Source organism: Aquarana catesbeiana, linkage group LG04 (genome assembly GCF_042186555.1).
Source record: "Aquarana catesbeiana isolate 2022-GZ linkage group LG04, ASM4218655v1, whole genome shotgun sequence".
NCBI classification, from domain to species: Eukaryota; Metazoa; Chordata; class Amphibia; order Anura; family Ranidae; genus Aquarana; species Aquarana catesbeiana.
In genome coordinates this window covers 4,689,629-4,713,649 of record NC_133327.1, presented here as the reverse complement: position 1 = coordinate 4,713,649, position 24,021 = coordinate 4,689,629, and the positions used below count along the sequence as shown (strand labels likewise).

The 24,021-nt window shown below is 43.4% G+C and overlaps 1 pseudogene; it reads left to right on the top strand.

Moving 5' to 3' along the window:
- Positions 1-3,126: 3,126 nt before the first annotated feature.
- Positions 3,127-22,585, top strand: LOC141141101 (vomeronasal type-2 receptor 26-like; annotated as a pseudogene).
- Positions 22,586-24,021: the final 1,436 nt, after the last annotated feature.

Genomic DNA, 24,021 nt, shown 5'->3' with positions numbered 1-24,021 from the left:
TGCCCATCAATTGCAGCCACTGTGCCCATGAAATGCTGCCGCTGTGCCCATTAAATGCTGCCACTGTGCCCATCAAATGCTGCCACTGTTCCCATCGAATGCCACCACTGTGCCCATCAAATGCTGCCACTGTGCCTATCAAATGCTGCCACTGTGCCATTGAATGCCACCATGTGACCCCCCCGCCCACTCGCCATCTGCCCGGCACTTACCCTGTCTCGGTGGGGCAGTGGGTGACAGCAGCGATCGGTGTTCTCCATGCGTCTCCTCCCATCCTCTCCACCTGTCCTCTCCTTCTGATAGGCATCCAATCATAGTGCCTATTATTTCAGCCAATCAGGTAATGGGTAACAGACCCGAGCACCTGATTGGCAGAGAGGCGGTTCAGTGTTAGGAAAGCAAATATTCATTTGCTTTTCTAACACACCTGGGTGGACTGGGAGCGCTAAGCATGGCGCTCGCAGGTCACCTTTTTTGACGCCTATTAGAGCCTATGGCTCTAATCAGGTGCTTCAAAAACACCCCATGCTGCTGTAATTCAGGCGCCCGGCACCTGAAAATGGGCCAGGTGCCTGAATAGGGGGTGGCAGTGGCAGCCATGGATAGATTTATGCTATGCATGAATCTATCCATTGGTCATAGTGGGGGTGGCTGGAGAGAGGGGGCGGCGCCTGTGCGCCCTTATGGACGCACCGCCACTGCTTATACCTATATATTGTAGGAAGATTGTGCCTCACCCTAAGGTGCTAGGAGCCTCTGAGAGCAAAAAGTGCAATTTGACCTTCCTATAAAAAGGGGTCAAACATCTCTGGTGAGTGTGCTTTTTGTTTGGGTGAGAACATGGATTAAATAGAAGAGTTACTTTAACCACTTGCCTACCAGGCACTTACACCCTCTTCCTACCCAAGCCATTTTTCAGCCTTCAGCGCTGTCGCACTTTGAATGACAATTGCGAGGTCATGCTACACTGTACCCAAACAAATTTTTTATCATTTTCTTCACACAAATAGAGCTTTCTTTTGGTAGATATTTAATCACTGCTGGGTTTTTTATTTTTTACAAAAAAAAGACCAAAAATTTTGAAAAAAATATGTTTTTCACTTTTTTTCTGTCAGTAAATTTTGTAACTAAGTAATTTTTCACCTTCACTGATGTGCGCTGATGAGGCGGCAATGATGGGCACTGATAGGCTGAACTGGTGGGCATTGATGAGGTGGCACTTATGGGCACTAATGAGGTGTCACTAATGGGCACTGATTAGGTGGCACTAATGAGGAGGCACTAATATGCCGTACTTATTGACACTGATATGTGGCACTGATAAGCGATGCTAGGCAGCACTGATGGGCACTGTTAGGCAGCACTGGTGGGCACTGATAGGCAGCACTGGTGGGCACTAATAGGTGACACTAGTGGGCACTGATAGGCGGCACTGGTGGGCACTGATAAGTGGCAGGGATAGGCAGTACTGGTGGCACTGATGGGCATTGATGGGTAGCACTGATGGGCATTGATCGACAGCAGTGATGGGCATTGATGAGCAGCACTGATAGGCGGCACTGATTGCCATCACTGACTGGCATCGCTAATGGGCACTGATTGATGGCACTTGTGGTCAGTGGTGGGCACTGATAGCTGCCACTGGTGGGCACTGATCGCTAGCATTGGTGGGCACTGTATGGTGACTGAATGGTGACACTATTTTTCACTATTGTAATCTGGGCACTGATGATCAATGCCCTGATTACATTCCTAAATATCCCCCTGCACGGAGATGCCGCTGATCGGCTCTCCTTGCCACACACTCTGTCAGTGTGAGGCAAGGAGCGCCGATTACTGGCACTTCCTTGTATACATGTGACCGGCTGTGATTGGACACAAATCTTTCCACAGATCGGGGTCGCACCGTGTCCTAGCAACACGGTGCGGCTGCGATCTCCGCGCTTCCTTCCCCTCGTGTGCGTGCAAGAGCGGACATTCTGGGACGCCGTCATATGATGTCATCCCAGAACAAGAGCCACACCTCCCCACTGTAATTTGACAGTGGGTGGGCGACAACCAGTTAAAGATTTGTTTATATTGGTGTTGGGAATGACATCACATTGGACTTTTTGCTATATAAGCAAGATTAACATTATTTATGTTTTAGAGATAATATTTGCTTATGCAGTAAGTAAGCGCCACACTTTAAATGCTTTATTTATTTACTGCAGTTGTAGCATCCATCTTGCATGAAGTCTTCAATCCACTTCAATCGCCTCATGAATACATTAATGTTCCTTTACCGGCACTCATTACTCCTGTCTATCATTTGGCTTGCTTTGTCACAAATATGATGTCTCCAGTGGTGCTGACCTGTGGTGTTGCCATACTGTGTTAATTTTTTATGCTGTTTATTATGTTAGCCTCCTTACTTAGGGTATGTTGTTTGTTAGGTTGTTCTAATGTTGCTGGGTCTACTAGCTCTCCCTACGGGAGGTTCCAGGGGCACGTCCCCTTCTAGTTTCACAAATTTTAGGAAAAAGCCCACTGTACTCCTTTCGAATGGGCTGGGTGGGGGGATTGGGAGTTACTGTTTTTGTACACCCTACACATACTATTTTCACTGCTACATTACTGCTGCTACATTACTTTTGGTATTAATTAGATGGTTACATGGCCAGCTGTCCAATTTGGTTCTTTTTAGCAGTAAAACGTTATGCACTTATCCGTAGTGTCTTGGAAAACTCAGAGTCTGAACTCTAAAATCAAAAGATTACTTGTGTTTTCTGACTTAAAGAAAATTGAGGCTCAGATTATTTTTCTTCAAGAGATCCATTTAAAGTGGTTGTAAACCGTAAACCCCACTAACAAAAAAAACCCCTGCAAGACAAAGACATAATGAGCTAGTAAGCACAGCATACTAGCTCATTATGAATTACTTACTTTAGATCGAAGCCCACGCAGCGGTCCCCATATACCACTCTGGCTGGCGACATCGCTCCTGGAGTTACTTCTGGGTATCGTCGGCTCCGGCGCTGTGATTGGCCAGAGCCGCAATGACGTCACTCCCGCACATGCGCGTGGGACCCGCCGGTAATGACACACTAACTGAAGCAACGGCACTTATGTGCACATGTGCCAATGATGTCGGTATATCAGGTTTATGAGATATCCAGAGTAGCTACGGGTAAGCCTTATTATAGGCTTACCTGTAGTAAAAAGTGGTTGTAAAGGGTTTTCTCCCCCCTGTTTGACCCTCAGAGGCTTTCAACATGTACATCTAAATTGCTACTGATGAAGAAAGGAACCATTTTAATAGCAGGTGATTTTAATGAGGTCCTAAATCCCTCACTTGACAGATTGAGAGGCACCCTCATTAATGCTACTTTCTTGAAGAAATGGGCGGATGGCCACAGGTTTGTTGATATCTGGAGGTGGAAATATCCTGATCATAAAGTCTACTCCTGTCATTCAGACTCTCATGGCACTTTGTCACGTTTAGACATATTTTTCACCACACTAACTTTTATGCACCAGGTTTTGGAAGTACGTTATCTCCCAAGGGCATTGTCTGATTATTCCCCGCTGGGATTACACCTTCCTCTGTTCCATGCACCTGGCTTTCGGGCCTGAAGGATGAGCCCTTTTTAGCTAGCGGACCCCATGGTGCTTTACAAATGTTGGGATGCCATGAGAGCTTATTGGCAGGAGATCGATCCTGGGGGTTCTTTAGGCCTCCAATAGGATGCCTTCAAGGCCATAATGAGGGGCTCTTACATGTCAAGTGTGTGTGATCTTAAGAAAGCCAACAATGCTATCTTATCTGAGTTGTCCTTCACCATCCCTAGGTTTTTGGATAGTGTGGGTAGAATTCACACCTCTACTATGTATTTTGAATGTTTTTTTTACAATTTTACTTTGATCTGTATACCTACCAAGCGAACTATGACTCTCAAGCTCTCACGGATTATCTCAGCAGCATTTAGCTCCCCTCTTTATCATCAGATAACCAACAATTCCTTGACAGCCCAATAATTGTGGAGGAGATTGACAAAACCCTTACTTTGTTTGCCAAACATAAAACTCCTGGCTTGGATGGCATGCCCGTCGAATGGTATTTGGCTCATTGAGAATGCCTTGTCCCTTGATTAAAAGTCTTATACTAAGCCATATTACAGGATGAAATAGTCCCTCTGTCTATGAGAGAGGTAGACATGAGCACTGCCGAAAAATTTCTTTGTTTTCGTTTCATTTATTTTTTGTTTTTTTCGGAAATTCAAAAATTCGTAAATTCGAAAATTCGGAAATCGTAAATTCCAAAATTCTAAAATTTGTAAATTCCAAAATTCATAATTCGTTAATTTGAAAACTTGTAAATTTGTAAATTCGAAAATTCACAATTCGTAAATGCGAAAATTCGGTATTAAGAAATTCTGAATTAGAAAATTAGAAAATTTGACACTTCAGAAATTAGAAAATTCGGAAATTTGGAAATTCAAAGATTCAGAAATTCGTGAATCCAAAAATTTGAAATAATAACTAACTAACTAATAATAACTATTAAATTAAACTATTAAAATTCAAGAAAAAAAGAGAAAAGATATACATATACCACATAGTATATACATTCTTGGAGAAAAATATAACATAGGTTTCAATGCTCACAAGTTTACAACGTTTGTCGAGAAACCAATAATTGCCCCTGGGAACACAAAAGGGAACATTCGATTGAATGTATTAACTAACTAGATAGAGGCTTCTTTCTGTGCGAGCATTTGAATCACAACATAGGAAAGAAAAGACGTTGCATTGATTTAAAGAGAAAGATGAAAGAAAAAGAATAGAGAAGGGGGAATAGAGAAGACTAGATGATAGGAAGGAAAATAGCTGAAGGAAGAGGGATAGTGGATAGGGTATGGGATAGGGTGGGGGAGAGGGGGGATTGTTGGCATGCATGTCAATGCGTTGATAAATGTTGAAAAATTGTATCTGTCATGGCCTGTGAGAGGAAAATAAACCATATTTAGAAAACAGTGCTTAATTGATAGCGTTAAGGGCCTTGCATTATAATGTCCTTATAGGAGGAAGTGGACTGGAATTTTACCCATGGTGCCCAAGTTGACGAATGCCTCTTGGAAGTACCTTTAATGTTGTGGGTAATAGTCTCCATGAGATGAACTTCATCTATCTTTTGTAGCCAAACTTTTATAGACGGGGTTGTTGGTTGGCCCCATAGAGTAGGGATCAAAGCTTTGGTGGTGTTCAATAGGTGAGGTATGAGTAAGCGTTTATAGGAGCCTATGGGATCTTTAGTGGCGTGGAAAAGAATAATCCATGGATCATTGGGTAGATTGAAATCTGAAATCTGTAGGATCAGATTGCAAATGGCAACCCAAAAGGGTCTAATGAGTGGGCAAAACCACCAGACATGTGCATGAGTGGCTTTGTTCTCACAGTTCCTCCAGCATAATGGGAAACTGGCGGGGAACATGTGGTGTAGTCTAGCTGGGGTGTAATGCCACCTGGTAAGTAATTTATAGTTTACTTCTGCCATTTTTGAGGCAAGGGAAGAGGTGTGAGCCAATTGTAGGACCTTATCCTTATGGTTGTCTGTGAAAGGAGAGCCCAGATCTATTTCCCACTTAGCCAGAAAAGGTGGATAAGCTGGATTTTGAAGAGCAATAAGAGCTTTATAGAATAGAGATATACCATGTAAAGGGGGGTCCTTCGGGTGAAATATCTCTTCTATGCTATTTCAATCTTGTAGACCTCTAAGCGGATGAGGAAGGTAACTTAAGAAGCGTTGTAGTTGATGGAATCTCCATTTATCAAGAAACGTGGTGGGTTTAAGGTCAAGGATCACATGTAATGGTTTAAGTGTGTTGCCACGCAGAACATGATGTAAAAGGAGAGGCTCTTCTGTTCCCCATGATTTAAAACCTGGGTCTAATAAACCTGGTAAAAAATATTTATGGTTGAGGAGAGGCATTAAAGGAGAATCATACCCCCATGAGAATTTCTTATGTAAGGCATCCCATATATCCAATGAGGACATGGTGAGTGCTGAAGTAGTTCAAGCAAGATTCCTGCAAGAACGGGGTATCCAGGGGACTACCGAAAGATCAACGCCACTCAAAAAATATTCGAGTTGTACCCACAGTTTCGAGTTAAAAGAATATTTCCAGTTAGCTAATCTGGACAAAACAACCGCTTGATAGTATGCCTTGAAATTTGGAAGTGCCAGTCCCCCAAAGCATTTGGAGTGAAACAGTAACTCTCTAGATATTCTGGGATGACTATTCTTCCAAATAAAGCGGGAGATCATGGTTTGCAAAACAGTGAAGAATCCCACAGGAACACCCAGTGGGAGCATTTGAAAAATAAAGAGGATGCGAGGTAGTATATTCATTTTAATGATGTTTACTTTGCCTAACCAGGTGTGTGATAAGCTGGACCATTTTCGTAGGTCATCCCTAATCCTGTTTAGCAAAGGGATATAATTATGTCGAAAAAGATAGTGGGGTTTAGAAGTTAGATAAATACCTAGGTATTTCATGCATTTCGGTTCCCATTTAAAGGGGAAGAGGGGTTTCAAGGAAAGCGCCTCGGACTTGGAGAAATTAATGTTTAAGATTTCGGATTTGGAGAGATTTATTTTGAAGTTAGAGTTTGATTGAAAGGTGGAAAATGCTGACATTAAATTAGGTAATGAGATGCGCGGCTGCTGAATAAAAAATAGTATGTCGTCAGCATAAGCTGCGTATTTGTGGGAGCTGTTGCCTATTTGTATGCCTTGGATATTAACATTGTTCCTAATTGTAGCTAGGAAGGTTTCTATGGTAATAGCAAAAAGGAGGGGGGACAGGGGACAACCCTGCCTGGTACCATTATGTAGGACGAAAGGGTCACTCAATATCCCATTAATTTGAATTTGTGCTGTGGGATTAGAATAAAGGGATGAAATACGATGGTACATCTTGGGTCCCAATCCAAAATGTCGCAAGGTCATCTTAAGATAGTCCCAGTCCACCCTGTCAAAAGCTTTTTCAGCGTCAGTGGAAAGGAGTAGGGTGGGCTGGGCACACCTCTGAACATATTGGATTAGGGAAATCACCCGAAGGGAGTTATCCTTTGCTTCTCTATTGGGTATGAAACTTGATTGATCTGCGGAGATCCAACCGGGTAGGGGGGAGCAGGCGATTTGCCATTACTTTGGCAAATAATTTAATATCTGTATTTATTAGTGAAATCGGCCTAAAACTGTTACAGAGGGTGGGGTCCTTATCGAGTTTAGGAATGACAGTGATGTGAGTTGAGAGGGATTCTGGACGTAAGCCCGAAGAGTCAGAGATTGAGTTTGCATAAGCTGTAAGACGGGGGAGCAAAATGTCGCTAAATATTTTGTAGTATAAAATAGTGAACCCATCCGGTCCGGGTGAAGATTTCAAAGTGGCCTGGTATTCCTCAACCGAGAAATCCGCTTCCATTTCCCTAAGGACGGACACGGGCCATTTAGGTAGGTTGGCTTCTTTTAAGTAGGAGAGCATGCGGCTTTGTCTCTCTTTCTGAGGTAAAGAGGATAAATCATTTTTGACATCGTATAGAACTCTCTAAAGGCTTTAGCAATGTCTGCAGTTGCTTGGGCAAGCTCTCCTGTTGAAAGTATGATTTTGGGAATAAATGACTGCGACTGTTTAGCTTTTAGTGATCTAGCAATTAGTTTACTTGGTTTGTTCCCCCACTCGTAAAATTTCTGTGATAAGCGCTGAAATTTCCTCTTAGTGTCTAAATTGAGAAGGGTTTTTAATTCCTCTCACTTAAGTGTGAGGGATTGGAGGTGCTCAATATGTAGAGAGAGTTTGTGTTGCTTATCAAGATCAGTTATTTGTTGTAGAACCTGTTTAATTTCTTGACTGTGTTCCCTTTTTCTCCTAGCACCTAGCTCAATGATTCGGCCACTAATAGTAGCCTTATGAGCTTCCCACACAATGGAGGGAGAGGTGTCAGAAGGTTTGTTTTCTTTAAAGTATTGTGACAAATAGGAGGCCAGCATGGAAACCTCAGCTTCATTAGAAAGAAGGGAATCATTAAGTTTCCAGTTATTAGTGCGACGTGTTAAGGAAGACATGGTCAACTTCATTGATACAGGTGCGTGATCCGAAATAGATGCGGTGCCTATGTGAGTAGATTGTAAGAGAGGGAGATGAAAGTGATCTAGGAATATATTGTCTATTCTAGAATATGATTGGTGTGTTGTGGAGAAATGTGAGTAATCCCTCTCCTTGGGATGGAGTAGGCGCCAAACATCCATTAATTGAAGGTCTAGGAGCCTCTTTTTGACATATTTCAGGCGTTTAAATGAAATATTAGAGCAGCCTTGGGACGTGTCTATTGTTGGGTTTAGAGGCATATTAACATCTCCCGCTAAGATAGTAAGACCCTTGGCAAAATGTGACAGTTTAGTTAGGATTTGTGAGAAAAAAGTAGTCTGATTTTGGTTTGGACAGTAGACATTTGCAAGAGTACACTGGGTGTTACCTATAAAGCCCCTAAGGAAGAGAAAGCGACCATAATCATCTGCTAGCATATCAGATAAACGAAAGGATACACTTCTGCTAAACCCAATGGCCACTCCCTTAGCTTTGTTGGTGTCTGATAAGCTGTAGTACCACTGCGGAAAGTGGGGTGAGGTCAATTTTACAGGTGTTGTGTGGGTTAAATGCGTTTCTTGAAGAAAGGCAATGGAGCATGCGGCTTACTTCAGTTCACGCAATATTTGGTGCCTTTTTGCGGCAACATTAAGACCTCTAACATTGTATGATGTAATCGTTAACGTAGCCATTGTTATAGCAAAGTGGGATCCTTTAGCTTACACTTCCATGCATGCCAACAGGGGAGAGGGAGAGGAGGGGGGGGGGAGAGGATAGGTTGGAAAGAGAAAAAAAGAAAAGGAGAAGAGAATGAACATATATGGAGATCATATACATAAGTTAAAGAGCAAGTGGGAAACATATGAATAACACACAGAAATCTGCAGTGGTCCCATTGGGGAAAGAGAGAACGCGCAGCCATCCCGATACCTGAGCAGAGATTGAATAGAGCACCTTTAAGGGCGCTCGCAGTCGCTAACCCCAGGAGGAGAGGGGGACAGGGTTACACTGTGGGGGAAGGATAGTGAGAGAAGCGCACCCCGACAGCACACGGCCTGTGAATAACAAATAGCTTATAGGTATAAGTGAATAATTTGTTCCAGTAAAATAAGAAGATTATTTAAACAAGAACAAAAACAACCTAAACAATATGGATCCTGCAAGGAAACACATGTTTAGACCAGATTGATTCGGCAACAGAAAAACAAAAGAAAAAAGAAAAAACAGTGGTCAATTTATTGGCAGGTCAGCTTCAGCCAAATATAGGCAGGCAATAGTGGAAAAAATTGTAGCCTAAACCTGACTTTGTAAAAGTAAACTGTAGGAGATTGGGTATCTACAGTAGTAGAGTGGGCTTGGATGAAAACTCAACTCAACCATGCTTTTGTGCAGAGCCTGGGAGTATGGTACATCTTTTCTTTGAAGGGGTTTTTCTCCATAGTGGATCCACTGGATTCGAAAATTTGGGAATTGGGTCCTGCCAGCCTGGAAGCTCCATGGACGGAAGATTAAGATCCTGCAAGAAGGTTGAAAGTTCCTCTGGAAACCTTAGTGTATGGGAGCAGCCATTTTTTGTGGCAATCAGGCAGGCGGGGAAGCCCCATCTGTATGTGATCCCATCCGAACAAAGGTGATCAAGGAGCGGCTTTAGCGGTCTACGGCGGTCCAAAGTGTCCTTGGAGAGGTCTGGGAATATAGTGATGATTGCCCCGTCAAAGTCTATGTTAGGCATGCTCCGCATCTTTGCCATGATGGCGTTTTTATCCTCAAAGTAATGCAAGCGATAGATGACGTCCCAGGGCTGCTCTGAGTTTTACGGGGTCTCGATGCACAGGGTCAAAGCGCAGCGGTTCAGTGACAGGGTTACCCAGGATGGTATTAAAAATGCCACGTATTGATCGTTCAAGGTCGTTATCTCCGGTTGCTTCAGGCAGTCCTCTGACACGTATATTATTTCTACGGTTGCGGTTCTCGAGGTCCTCGAGTTTGTATAGAGAGGCACGATGGGCAAATGATAGCTGAGTAACAGTTTCCTGCAGTTCTTTTATGGCTAAAGCATGTGAGTCCTGTCGTTGTTCCGTTTCCTCCACTCTGACCAGGATGTGTGACATATCAGTTCTCACAGCAGTTATTTCTTTCTTGATGGATTTTTCCAAGCTGTGAAACATGCCTGCGAGTTCTTTTTTAAGACCGCTCATCAGCGTAGTCATTTCGGACCCAGCAGGGGATCCTGGATCGTCCATAATATCCAAACAGTATGAGAAGGCTGGAGAGCTCTCCCTCACAGAAGCAGCGTGAGAAGAGGGATATGTGCTCGGTCTTGAGGTTCTGGCCTGGTCACCACGTGCGTTAGCTAAATATTGTTGAATGGAGCCTGCAGAGACTGGAAGAGACAACGACCTCTTACCCGATCATTTACTAGGTGCGGAGCGGGGTTTAGGCATCTTGGCGGGCATAACTGGAACTATAGGACTGATAGCTGTATGGGGTACACCTCACTCACATCTGCTCAGTGCCATACATACTTCATAAAACTGTTGCTATTTGTAAAAATTCTCAAGCAGTTAATAATAGGATCACTTCAGCAACTGTAAGAAATGGCTAGGGGATTTAGCTTGATCGAAATCCAGAGGAACAGGAGCTGTGCAAACAGTCCAGTGGAGCAGATTGAGATAGAGAGTACTTGGAGTACCAAGATGGCCGCCGGCCTCCAGGAATAGGCCGGAGCCGAGGCCTCTCCTAACAGTAGTAGCTGGCCTGGTGAGTACAGATCTGTGCAGGCCCAGAACGGCTCTGTGGGACACAAAATTTGGGGCCCTGGTGGTACATGAATGTCCCAACACTGTTGGGGGAGCCGGCTGAGGGATGAATAGAGGAATGCCTTGGTACTCACTGCATCCACCAGGCAGAGGAGGCTAATAAACTGGGTTTATTCCTGGCTGGGTTACTAATTTTAACCTCTGCAGACTTTTTACTAATTTACAGATGCCGCGGGTCCTGAGTGAACCCAGAGCTTTGGTGTCTCTCGATACATATAAGGCGTTCGACTCTATAGAACGATCTTATTTATTCCAGGTGCTGCAAAAGTTTGGGTTTGGGCATACCTTTTTAACATGGATACATATTTTATATATGCAGCCACTAGCTCGGCTGAAAGTTAATGCTCAGATTTCTGACCCCTTTCCCATAAGCAAAGGCACTAGAGAGGGGTGTCCTCTTTCACCCCTGTTGTTTTCCCTAGCCATGAAGCCTTTGGCGGAACTTATATGATCCTCTCCGGTGGTCTGTGGGCTTCCGATCAGCTCCTTGGAGGAATGTGTCTCACTTTATGCGGACGATATGCTCCTATATGTCAGGGACCCCCGGACAACCTTGACACAGGTTATGCAAATAATCCAGAGCTTTGGCCAGTTCTCTGGATTTCGAGTTAATTGGAGCAAATCAAATATTTTTTCGATAGATGAGACTCCCAATCTTGTGCTGTGGATCACCTCTAAATTTAGTTATCTAGGTGTGGAAATTCAACTTCCTTTAGCAAGGTATTACGAAAATAATTTGGCCCCCTGTATTTCCTTCTTCTGTTATAGAGCAGCTCAAAGAATCTGCCTTTCTCTTTGATGGGTCACGTTAACCTATTCAAGATAGTCTTTCTGCCTATTCAAGATAGTCTTTCTGACTAAATTTTTATATATATTAGCAAATTCCCCAATCTATATACCGAAAAGTGTATTTGCTGAAATTGACTCAATACTTATTAGGTTTTTATGGCACCCCAAATCCCCTAGAATGTCGCTAGCCATCCTACAATTATCGAGTAAAAGGGGAGGCCTGGCACTATCTGTCTGGCACCTAATCTCCGTATGTACTATTTCACAGCACAACTCATTTATGTATGTTAGTGGATGTTTCCACAGCTCAATAATGCCTCTACCGCTAAGGAGGCTGCCATAGTTTCATCATATGGAACTCTATCCAGTTTTTTGTTTAGACGCTATTTATCAGTAACAAAAGGCACTACCGTTCTTAAAATGTCCCTCCAAATCGATGTCCAATGCCCTAATATATTAGAAGAGGATAGTCACATAAGCTTCCCTAACTCTTGGCATAACCCTAGATTACCTCACTTCCTTTCACTTTCCTGTGGTCTGCAATGGGCAGACTGAGGTCTACGGTATTTACATAAAATATATGAGGCCGGTTCATTTAAGTATTTTGTGAAATTGCCAAATGAGCTACATATCCCACTCTGATGTTCATTTTATTATACTCAACTGCGTCATGCAGCAGCAGCTCAATTTGGCCTCTGTAATGTTTCACTTGATAACTCCAGACTAAAACGTCACCTCCTCCAATCTAATCCAATCTTACTATACTCTATTCAAAGTAGATGGTTGGAGGATATCCCAGATCTGACAGAAGAAAATTGGCAGGAATTGTTTGACTCACATGCGGGTACTGTTATCTCAGCCAGGGATAGGCTCACAAAAGTTTACTAAAATATGGAGCCCATGGCTAGATACTCAAGACATGAGTGACTCTCTGTTGGCTATGATTTCTGATCCCAGTTAGATTGTCCCTAATTGTTTAACTTGGATACTGCTGGACTGAGTGGCCGCAGCGACCATTTTATTTACTACATGAGCTGTAGTTTTAATAAGTAGTGGGCTATACATTTAAGAAATTGTCTATGTATTTTACTGGCAATTTATTTTATTTATTTTTCAGCTGTCAGCGGGAAAGGCCATTGACAGCTGATGACTCATCAGTTGTTAAGGACGCCGCGGCCGGCTTTCTGGCCCCACTCCTTAACAACCAGCTTATACTGCACCCTAATTGGGCAAAGCTATGCTCAATCAGGGTGCAAATAGCACTGTGCAGCACAAAGTGCATTGCAGGGCATTCGGCGGGGCGAACACCTGCCGAGCACCCTGCAAATTTGGGGTGTTCCCCAAAAGGGGGGAGCAACTAATGTTCTTCCTGAACTGATGCTCGGGCTGAACTGTTTGCCCAACTCTACTTACTGAGACATTATTGGTCTATGAGACCCCTGCTGCCTCCCCTGTGACAATTGTATTCAGATCAGAGACAGAGAGCCAACTCAGTGCACTGGCAGCCTGAAGGTAGGGCTCTGCTACCGGCGCTTCTCTATAGAGGGGGCATGGAGTATTCTCAAGCCCACTTGCTGAATTGATGTCCTACAAATAGTATAGCTGTAAAGGGATCGCTCCCTCTGCACAATCAACCATAGTTTTTACCAGTGATTAGCTCATTACACTATTGAAGTATCCTGGTCTTTATGGTCTGCATGTGCTGTGAAACTTTTATGTTTTAAGCCAGTATCCAATGTGTTCTATTTGAGGACTACTTTAAGACTTTATATTCCCCTGTGGTCACATCAAGACAAGGAAACCCTTTACGTATGAGAGCCACTAAGTTGAAAATTGGTAGCAGGTGATCAGCCAATTTAATCGCTTATGCAGTGTTGGTGTTTTACAGCCTGAGTCCACTACAATCATTGCCTTTAAACTCCTGAAGAAGCTCGTATTAGAGCGAAACATGTCGAGCGGCAGATTGTCATGGAATCATTTAAGTAGTTTGAGCGGCAGATTGTCATGGAATCATTTAAGTAGTTTCTTCCTGTTGCACCTTGTAATGTGATTCTCTTTTAGGCTGATTTATATTCATGTTCAAGCTTTTTTATGATGATGTCTCATCCTCTTGGGGCATAGATATTTTAATCTATGATTCAATAAAAAAAAAAATTTAGATTTTATATAATATTGATTGTACAGATTGGTTGATTTTTGATTAGATTGTTTATTTAAATAGCACCTTATAAGTCCCGGGGGCGAAACCCCCTCCTCCCCCCTCTTACTGCAGGGTGGCTGTCATCTCAGTCCTGCACATAGAAATGCCCTCTCAATACAAGGTGTTCCCCTGAGAGTATTTTACTGTGGATTAGAGAACTGTGAAATGTGGGTTTTGGTTTTCATTTCCTGAAACTCATCGGTTGCTTTGGACAACTACAGCAGTTGAAATAGAGCTTGTCTTGGAAACTTTTTACTATTTCCCCCCAATGTGTTAGGAGTGAGATGCTCCAGTGTCTCCACCTGCAGCTGCTCTTTTCCTGCTGTTGCTTAGTCACTTTCTCCTAAACATCAGCAGTGGTTGGGCAACATGTCCAGCTCTATCAACAACACACCTTTATTTCCATTGGCTGGTTCGGGGAGGTGACTGCTCCAGAGAGATCCTTGTAGCTATGGGTCATCTCTCTGCCTAGCTTTCTCTCCAGTGATTGGGCCAGTGGCTTTACATTCCCACCCCTGTCTGAATTTCAACTTCTCACTGATTGGCTGCAGTGCTGTGGCACTCTATTTGAGCATCACAAGCCCATGGTTCTGGTGGTTTGATAGTGTTCTGCTCCTGGGACCCCGGTGCTGGGGGGTTCTGCCTCCAGACTGGGAGCTGAGGAAAGGAAGGAGAGGAAACCTAAGAGAGGGATCTCAATTACCTTTGGATCTAGTGCAGAAGATATCTGGGCTGGTATGGAAAGATCTGATCAGTTGGAGGCCTGAACAGGGGTCTTGCCCAATGCAGCAGGGAGCATAGGACAGTATGAGTACCTCAGCACTAGGGATGAGCTTCGAGTTCGAGTCAAACTCATGTTCAACTCAAACATCGGCTGTTCGCCAGTTCGCCGAACAGCAAACAATTTGGAGTGTTCGCGGCAAATTCGAAAGCCGCAGAACACCCTTTAAAAGTCTATGGGAGAAATCAAAAGTGCAAATTTTAAAGGCTTATATGCATGGTATTGTCATAAAAAGTGTTTGGGGACCTGGGTCCTGCCCCAGGGGACATGGATCAATGCAAAAAAAAGTTTTAAAAGTGGCCGTTTTTTCGGGAGCAGTGATTTTAATAATGCTTAAAGTGAAACAATAAAAGTATAATATTCCTTTAAATTTCATACCTGGGGGGTGTCTATAGTATGCCTGTAAAGGGGCGCATGTTTCCCATGCTTAGAACAGTCTGACAGCAAAATGCCATTTCAAAGGAAAAAAAGTCATTTAAAACTACTCGCGGCTATTAATGAATTACCGGTCCGACAATACACATAAAAGTTCATTGATAAAAACGGCACGGGAATTCCCCACAGGGGAACCCCGAACCAAAATTTTAAAAAAAATTACGTGGGGGTCCCCCTAAATTCCATACTAGGCCCTTCAGGTCTGGTATGGATTTTAAAGGGAACCCCACGCCAAAATTTTAAAAAAATTGGCGTGAGGTCCCCCCAAAAATCCATACCAGACCCTTATCCGAGTATGCAACCTGGCAGGCCGCAGGAAAAGAGGGGGGGATGAGAGAGCGCCCCCCTCCTGAACTGTACCAGGCCACATGCCCTCAACATTGGGAGGGTGCTTTGGGGTAGCCCCCCAAAACACCTTGTCCCCATGTTGATGGGGACAAGGGCCTCATCCCCACAACCCTTGCCCGGTGGTTGTGGGGGTCTGCGGGCGGGGGGCTTATCGGAATCTGGAAGCCCCCTTTAACAAGGGGACCCCCAGATCCCGGCCCTCCCCCTGTGTGAAAGATGAAGAGAAGAGCGGGAGCCTCCCCCCTCATGCCATGGGTGCGGAGCGGCCCGAGGAGAAGAAGATAGAAGACGCCGCGGAGAAGATGCTGGACGAGAACGCCGGAGGAAGAACCAGAAGAGCCAGAAGAACCAGAAGAAGAAGAAGATGAAGGAAGAAAGAAGAAGCATTTAAATAAAGGAATTGTCAAAAACTGTCTCTTGTCATTTTTAACATTTTTGACAGTTTTTTAGTGAAATGGTAGGGGTAAGTACCCCCTTACCATTTCACACAGGGGGGGGGCCGGGATCTGGGGGTCCCCTTGTTAAAGGGGGCTTCCAGATTCCGATAAGCCCCCCGCCCGCAGACCCCCACAACCACCGGCCAGGGTTGTGGGGATGAGGCCCTTGTCTTCATCAACATGGGGACAAGGTGTTTTGGGGGGCTACCCCAAAGCACCCTCCCAATGTTGAGGGCATGTGGCCTGGTACAGTTCAGGAGGGGGGGGGGGCCGCACTCTCGTCCCCCCCTCTTTTCCTGCGGCCTGCCAGGTTGCGTGCTCGGATAAGGGTCTGGTATGGATTTTTAGGGGGACCCCATGCCGTTTTTTTTTTTTTTTTTTTGGCGCGGGGTTCCCCTTAAAATCCATACCAGACCTGAAGGGTCTGGTATGGAATTTAGGGGGAACCCCACGTCAATTTTTTTTTTAAATTTTGGCTGGGGTTCCCCTTAATATCCATACCAGACCTGAAGGGCCTTGTATGGAATTTAGGGGGACTCCCACATCATTTTTTTTTTTTAATTTTGGTTCGGGGTTGCCCTGTGGGGAATTCCCATGCCGTTTTTATCAATGAACTTCTATGTGTATTGTCGGCAATGCAATAGCCGCGGTAGTTTTAAATGTGTTTTTTCCTTCAAAATGTCATTTTGCTGTCAGACTGTTCTAAACACAGGAAACATGCGCCCCTTTACAGGCATACTATAGACACCCCCCAGGTATGAAATTTAAAGGGATATTACACTTTTATTGTTTGACTTTAAGCATTATTAAAATCACTGCTCCTGAAAAAACGGCCGTTTTTAAAACTTTTTTTTGCATTGATTCATGTCCCCTGGGGGAGGACCCGGGTCCCCAAACACTTTTTATGACAATAACTTGCATATTAGCCTTTAAAATTAGCACTTTTGATTATTCATGTTCGTGTCCCATAGACTTTAACGGCGTTCGTGTGTTCGAACGAATTTTTTTCCTGTTCGCATGTTCTGGTGCGAACCGAACAGGGGGGTGTTCGGCTCATCCCTACTCAGCACACCCAGGGGCATACAAGGGGAGAAACTGCTAGACATAGTATACTTTCCAGGGACAGCTTTGTGCTATATCCGGATCCCTTGTCCTGGGGCATTCTTCAAAGCAGTCAGGTGGGCTGTAGTCAAGGCAGCTAGGTGTTCTGATCGTATTGGCAAGCATCAGGACTGTGAGAGATTCTACAGAGGAGACATGATACTCCTGCATACAGTTCACAACTTTGTGTTATTTCTCTAAAGGGGGCTGAGAGCTCATGGTTGGTAAAGGACCTTGCCACTGATCTATAGAGACTGTGTTTATTCCAGTGGGAGTACAGTCCAGGATCTTCATTTTTGTACATAGAGAGATCTTCATTTTTGTCCATAGAGAAGGAAAGTTGTCCCCATCTGATGTTTCTTCAAGTCAAGTTGGGCATCCCTTTATCCCTATACACTATTCAAGTTGTTTCCCCAATAAAACAACAAAAACAAGTCCATGGACTTGGAAATGTGTGTTGCCTGGCTGTGCAGGAATAGGGGGGCCAGAAGTTCAGTGGCTTCTGCATAGGTAACGTTACCTATCATACATGCCAAAGGTCATATGTCAAAAGGCCAAGCTATTGTTAACCATAATTTACCTGAAATCATTGTATAATCAGAATACCTGGAAAAAAAACAACAGAAGTATTTAATTACCAACTGACTTTAGCTCAAAATACAATAGTATCTCATTGTTTTAGAAGATAGCTTGAGTAAACGTCCCCAAGGCATTTGTTTGAGATATCCACTCAAACATTCAAAAGTAACCCAATTTCCTGCTTCTAATAAAAACAACCAAACAAACAGGGTTTTCCATGTAAGTCTGAGGAAATAAAAAAAACACATATACTGTATACAGTATATATCTATATATATACACACACATACTATAAACTCGCTAATCCTTGTTTTTATGGACCTTGCTTTCTACACTGGTGCACAGTCATGTTGGAACAGGAAGGGGCCATCCCCAAACTGTTCCCACAAAGTTGGGAGCATGAAATTGTCCAAAATGTCTTGGGATGCTGATTCTTTAAGAGTTCCCTTGACTGAAATTAAGCGGCCAAGCCCAACCCCTGAAAAACAAAGCAGAGCAGAGACTGCGAGCCAGGCATTCCCGTTCAACATCAGTGCCTGACCTCACAAATGCCCTTCTGGAAGAATGTTCAAACATTCCCATAGACACACTACTAAATCCTTGTGGACAGCCTTCCCAGAAAAGTTGAAGCTGTTCTAGCTGCAAAATGTGGGCCAACTCAATATTGAACCTTACGGACATAGACTGGGATGCCATTAAAATTTATGTGCATGTAAAGGCAGGCATTCCAATACTTTTAGTAATATCATGTATATTCTGTGTATATATATATATCTATCGATATATATCGATAGATAGATATATATCTATCTATCTCTATCTATCTATCTATCTATCTATCTATCTATCTATCTATCTATCTATCTATCTATCTATCTATCTATCTATCTATCTATCTATATAGATCTATATCTATACAAGCCACAGCATTGTATAGAAGGGTTTTTATGGGGAGTTCGGTAGACTTTTGAGCACTTGGGAAGCCTGCTGGTCCTAATGCTGAAGTTTAATAGGACGATGAGACCATTGAGGAGGAGGGGGGAGATCTTGCTACCAGCTCCCATCAAACAACAAGGCAGTACTACAAAGTTAAATGGTATGCATCTGTATCTATCTCATTTCCAGGCACCATACGATAAACTGATTGTGCAATGAATGATATATTGAGTTGCTGCCCATGCTTACTGGACCAAGTGCCTGTGGTCATGTGTATCCTGCTGCCAAATGTATGGTCCGGCAATACAGACATTTTCCTCTATGTGAAGACGAAGAGCAAAGACAGCCTTCTGTGAAAAGTGAATTGACTGGGTACGCACCATCCTGTTGTAGCATGTGCTATGCAGTGACAGAAGGGGGCAGTTTACCTCTGCTTGTGTAGGAGCAGTTGAAGTGGCAGCAGCTTTGCTAAGCTGGCATTGAGATGCCAGGCATACTTCTGTAACATTTTTTTCGCCACCAGGACCTAGGGAAATTCCAATTTGGTGGGTACTGCTTCCACTGGACTGTGTTGCCAAGTCATGTACTTATGCATAACTGTAGAATTCACAAGTGTGTTAGGCTTTTAACAACAGAGGCAGCTCTAGAATTTAGATAAAGTTAGATGAAGACTTCTCTCCCACTGCCTCTCTGGTCTGAATCCCTTCAGCTGTCTCCTGTGGTGGGATCATTCCAGGCCAGCTTTCCAAAGCTCCAGCCTGAGGTAAAACCCCTCCCTGGCAGGGGTCCCTCAAGGGCCATCGACAGCCTCTCCTCAGCACTGCTTCTCCATCTTCCATCTGACTCCCCTGCTGGCATGGCCCATGTCCATTTATGGGTTATCCCAGTTCCCTGCCAGGCCAACTCCTGGGGACTGCCTGAGAGCCCATAAATATTTAAGGCACCTCCTCCTCACCTCCACCCACTAGTTCCAGAATGTTCTCCAGCTTTTCGGACACCAGAGAGCTGCCAGGATGAGTGATCCAGCCCTGGCCTCTAATAACCCTGACCCAGATTCAATGTCTCAGGTTTATCCCTGTTTTTATTTACTTTAACAACTATAGACCCCCACCAGCAATAAAAGAGCTTCTAGCAGCTAGCATGAATACATCCTCCAGCAGCCAGCAACAGTAAACCCCTCCATCAACTGCAGATCCCTCTCAGCATCCATTGACCCCCAGGAAACAAAAGAGCCCTCGAGCAACCATAGACCCTCCCAGCAATAATAGATCCCTCCAGCAACAATATATCCCCCAGCTGCCAACATCAATAAACCCTCCAGCACTCCTTTAGATACATTCAATGCTGGAAGTGCTGTACGAAGTCTTCATCTAACTTTGCCCTGAGGAATCACCATGAATGTGTGCCAGTCAGGAGGACTGGAGTAAGCAAGCAGTCAGGTGGGCTGGTAATCTTCTACATGGTAGAACTGGCCTCAGTGTCTACAGGGAGGCAGAAGTAGATGCTGTTCACTACACAATGTACTAAAGCTTATCCACACAGGGATGGGATGTTCCTAGCCTCTAATGGGCTGCTGCTGAATTGACAAGACTATTAATTCCTCTGAAGCGATCAGCAGGTGCTGTAAATAGTAAATCAAGTTTGTGCAGAAGGAAGAAGAAGATCTGTGTAAATAGGCAGGAAATTGTCCATTTGTTCTGTAATTGAACATTTTCAAGTTGGGCCTCCCATAATTCTCCTACCCCATCCAAGTTATTATCCCCTAATAAAACAATAAAAATAAGCCAAGGACTGTTTTGTGTGTCTGAGTGAATGAAGGAGATGCTAAGTGACTAGCTGTGCAGCAGTGGGGAACCCTAACTTCAGCAGCTCTTACGAGGGGTGTGCTAAAATTATTAGGAGAAATCTCTGAGATCTCTAGCAACTGGATCTGGTGGAAAACAAGCTAGAAAGTTTTTCAAAAGTCAAAATGAACAGCTAAACCACTATAATAGTAGAGCAGAGTAGTCTGGGCTTGGTTTAGCCCAGCAGACAAATCAGACGAGATGTCAGCTAGAGGCAGATGGACTCCTTTCAAGTTAGGTGGACATTTAGGTTCTCCACAATGCTATGGAAGAGCATTGGCCTTGACATTTTTGAACATAGCTCTTGAGTTATAATAAAGTGAACTTAAAGAAGAACACAATTCACGTACTCTGATACAATTTTAATGCAGTCCCTTGGCTGAATTTACCTCAAGCTCCTCTGTACCATAGATGGGTCCATAGTACGTTTTGTGCTGCAACCAAGAACACAATGTACATTTTTCCTTCGGGGGGTACAGTAGGAACTCAGTGTTCCTTCAAGAGTAATTTTACACTCAAACACTTAAACTTAGATTTGTACCAACATGCATAATTTACCCCAGCAGGTAATGGAAAAACAATAATTTGATAGCAATCTCTCAAGAGCCATGTTCAAAATTAAACATCAAAATAATAATTTACATCTCCTCTACAGCACAGAATATTTTCAAACATCACTTGTTTCCTTTGTACACAGTTTGTTTTCCTCACAATAACCCCAGCAGGTAAAAGAAAAAACAATAACTCATTAACCTAATACATCACTTATGACATTTCTCATGAGCCATGTTCAAATATAAACATCAAAATAATAATTTACATCTCCTGTATATCACAGAATATTAAAGAAGATCACTTCTGTTTCCTTTGTATGTTTTTTCCAGACAGTGAAAACTGCCAGCAATGCAGATATGATCAATGGCCCAATGAGCAGAAGGATCGGTGTGTCCTGAAGCTGCTGGATTTCCTGTCTTTCTCTAATGACCTTCTAGGAATGGTCTTTGCCTTATCTTCCTCCATTCTTTGCGCTATGACTGGACTGATATTGCTGGTATTTATTTCACACCAAGACACGGCCATTGTAAAAGCCAACAACAGGAGCCTAAGCTTCACCCTTTTGGTCTCCATCATGCTGAGCTTCATTTGTGTTTTCTTCTTCCTTGGACGTCCTGCTGATATATCCTGCTTGTTACGCCAATCTCGTTTGGAATCGTCTTTACAATATTTGTTACATTATTATTATTACATTATTTCTTTGGCAATATTGGATCGGAACCAAACTTTCTAATGCTATAGTTATTTTATGTTCCTCCATCCAAGTTATAATTTGTGTCATCTGGTTGTCTGTCTCGCCTCCCTTCCAGGAGCTGGACACCTCTTCTCATCAGGACAAGATCATCATTCAGTGTAATGAAGGGTCAGCTATTTAGTTTTATTCTGTTCTTGGTTACATGGGGTTTCTGGCAGCTGTGAGTTTTGTTCTGACTTTCATGGTGAGGACATTACCAGACAGTTTTAATGAGGCCAAGTACATCACCTTTAGCATGCTGGTATTCTGCACTGTTTGGATTGCCATGATCCCGGCCTATCTGAGCACCAGAGGAAAGTACATGATGGCTGTGGAGATATTCGCCATACTGAGCTCCAGTGCCGGAGTCTTATGCCCCGTACACACAGTCGGATATTGATCGGACATTCCGACAACAAAAATCCTAGGATTTTTTCCGACGCATGTTGACTCAGACTTGTCTTGCATACACACAGTCACACAAAGTTGTTGGAAAATCTGATCATTCTGAACGTGGTGACGTAAAACACGTATGTGAGGACTATAAACGGGGCAGTAGCCAATAGCTTTCATCTCTTTATTTATTCTGAGCAATGCGTGGCACTTTGTGCGTTGGATTTGCGTACACACGATCGGAAATTCTGACAACGGATTTTGTTGTCGGAAAATTTTATAGCCTGCTCTCAAAGTTTGTGTGTCGGAAAATCTGATGGAAAATGTGTGATGGAGCCTACACACGCTCGGAATTTCCAACAACAAGGTCCTATCACACATTTTCCGTCGGAAAATCCGACCGTGTGTACGGGGCATATGGCTGTATTTTTCTCCCCAAAATATACATTGTCTTATGGAGACCAGAACTGAACACCAAAACATTTTTACTGGGAAAAAAATAGTACAAGAGTAAAACAGTTCTTGATCATCTTACAAGTAGACATACTAAACACATGATTTCACATAAATAAGATAATTAAAATATGGTAAATGTTAGACAACTTCAGCAGTTCTTAAATTGTAGGCTAAATAAATATTTTCTAATACAAGAGTCATGTGTATACTTACTTGAATCTTGGTGTCCTTTGTGTATTTTGGGGATAGTGGCAAGGCTCATAGTATGAGGTGTTGCATCATGGTAGACATGGGGAATGAAGGGAGAAAGACCCACATAGTGTAAACTGTATAAACATTTATTCAAATGCAACAAGTTCTAATAACTCACATGAAGAAAAATTATCCAAAAAATAATAAAATAAAAATAGTCCAATACTAAGTAAAGAAAAAAGTCTATAGTTTATAATTCATCCATGATGTGAAGAGATATGGGAGCCAAAGGGATCTCTGTAGACGCAATACCCAGGGCAGCTTCCTGTTGAGCGAAATCAGCTCTCCATAACAGCCATGAAAAATCAAAGAGAAAGCGCCTTTTAAGTATCAGTGTTTATTAAAGTTTAAAAATCACATAAAAGCACTTACATATGGGCTGATGAATAATAGCTTCCAAGAAGAACTAATCCCAGTATCGTCAGACATCCATGTGTATGTGTGGATGGATGGGAGCCGGGCGGATGGCTGCGGACCACCGCTCGGCGACGCCAGCTGTTGTGCGGTATAGCAGGTGAGACACTTCCGCGTTCCAACAGGGTCACGTGGGTGGTGACGTCACTCGGGTAGTTCTAGTAACCGGGATCCACTATGCGTTTCTGAGCATGCGCGAAGCTCACAACGGGCATGCGCGCTCCTTTATCAAGTGTCTTGATAAAGGACACTTATCAAGTGACACTTGATAAAGGAGCGCGCATGCCCATTGTGAGCTTCGCGCATGCTCAGAAACGCGTAGTGGATCCCGGTTACTAGAACTACCCGAGTGACGTCACCACCCACGTGACCCTGTGTGGCCCATATGTCAGTGCTTTTATGTGGTTTTTAAACTTTAATAAACACTGATACTTAAGAGGCGCTTTCTCTTTGATTTTTCATTACATTCAGTTTGTGGCCTAGCAATACCAGCATCGTTACTATCTGCCTTAATGCTGTGCTGCGGGAACCCTGTCTACTGCTGCAGCCATTTTTCTATGCCTATGCTGGGCTGTTTAATGTTTATATATTTTTCTTTTTCATTTTATTTTTATCGGTTTCCACTTTTCTGAGCTTCACATTCTTTTCTTTTATGCTAATGTAACGGACAACGAAGAAGGTGCCCCTGCTTAGTCAGGAGAAGAACGAAACGATTCTATTATTGTTCTCCTTAAAAATCACTCCACTGGCTCTGGGACAAGATCTCACACACCTACTCCACTGTTTTTAGGGGTGTTGTGATGGTTTGCTCTGGCTG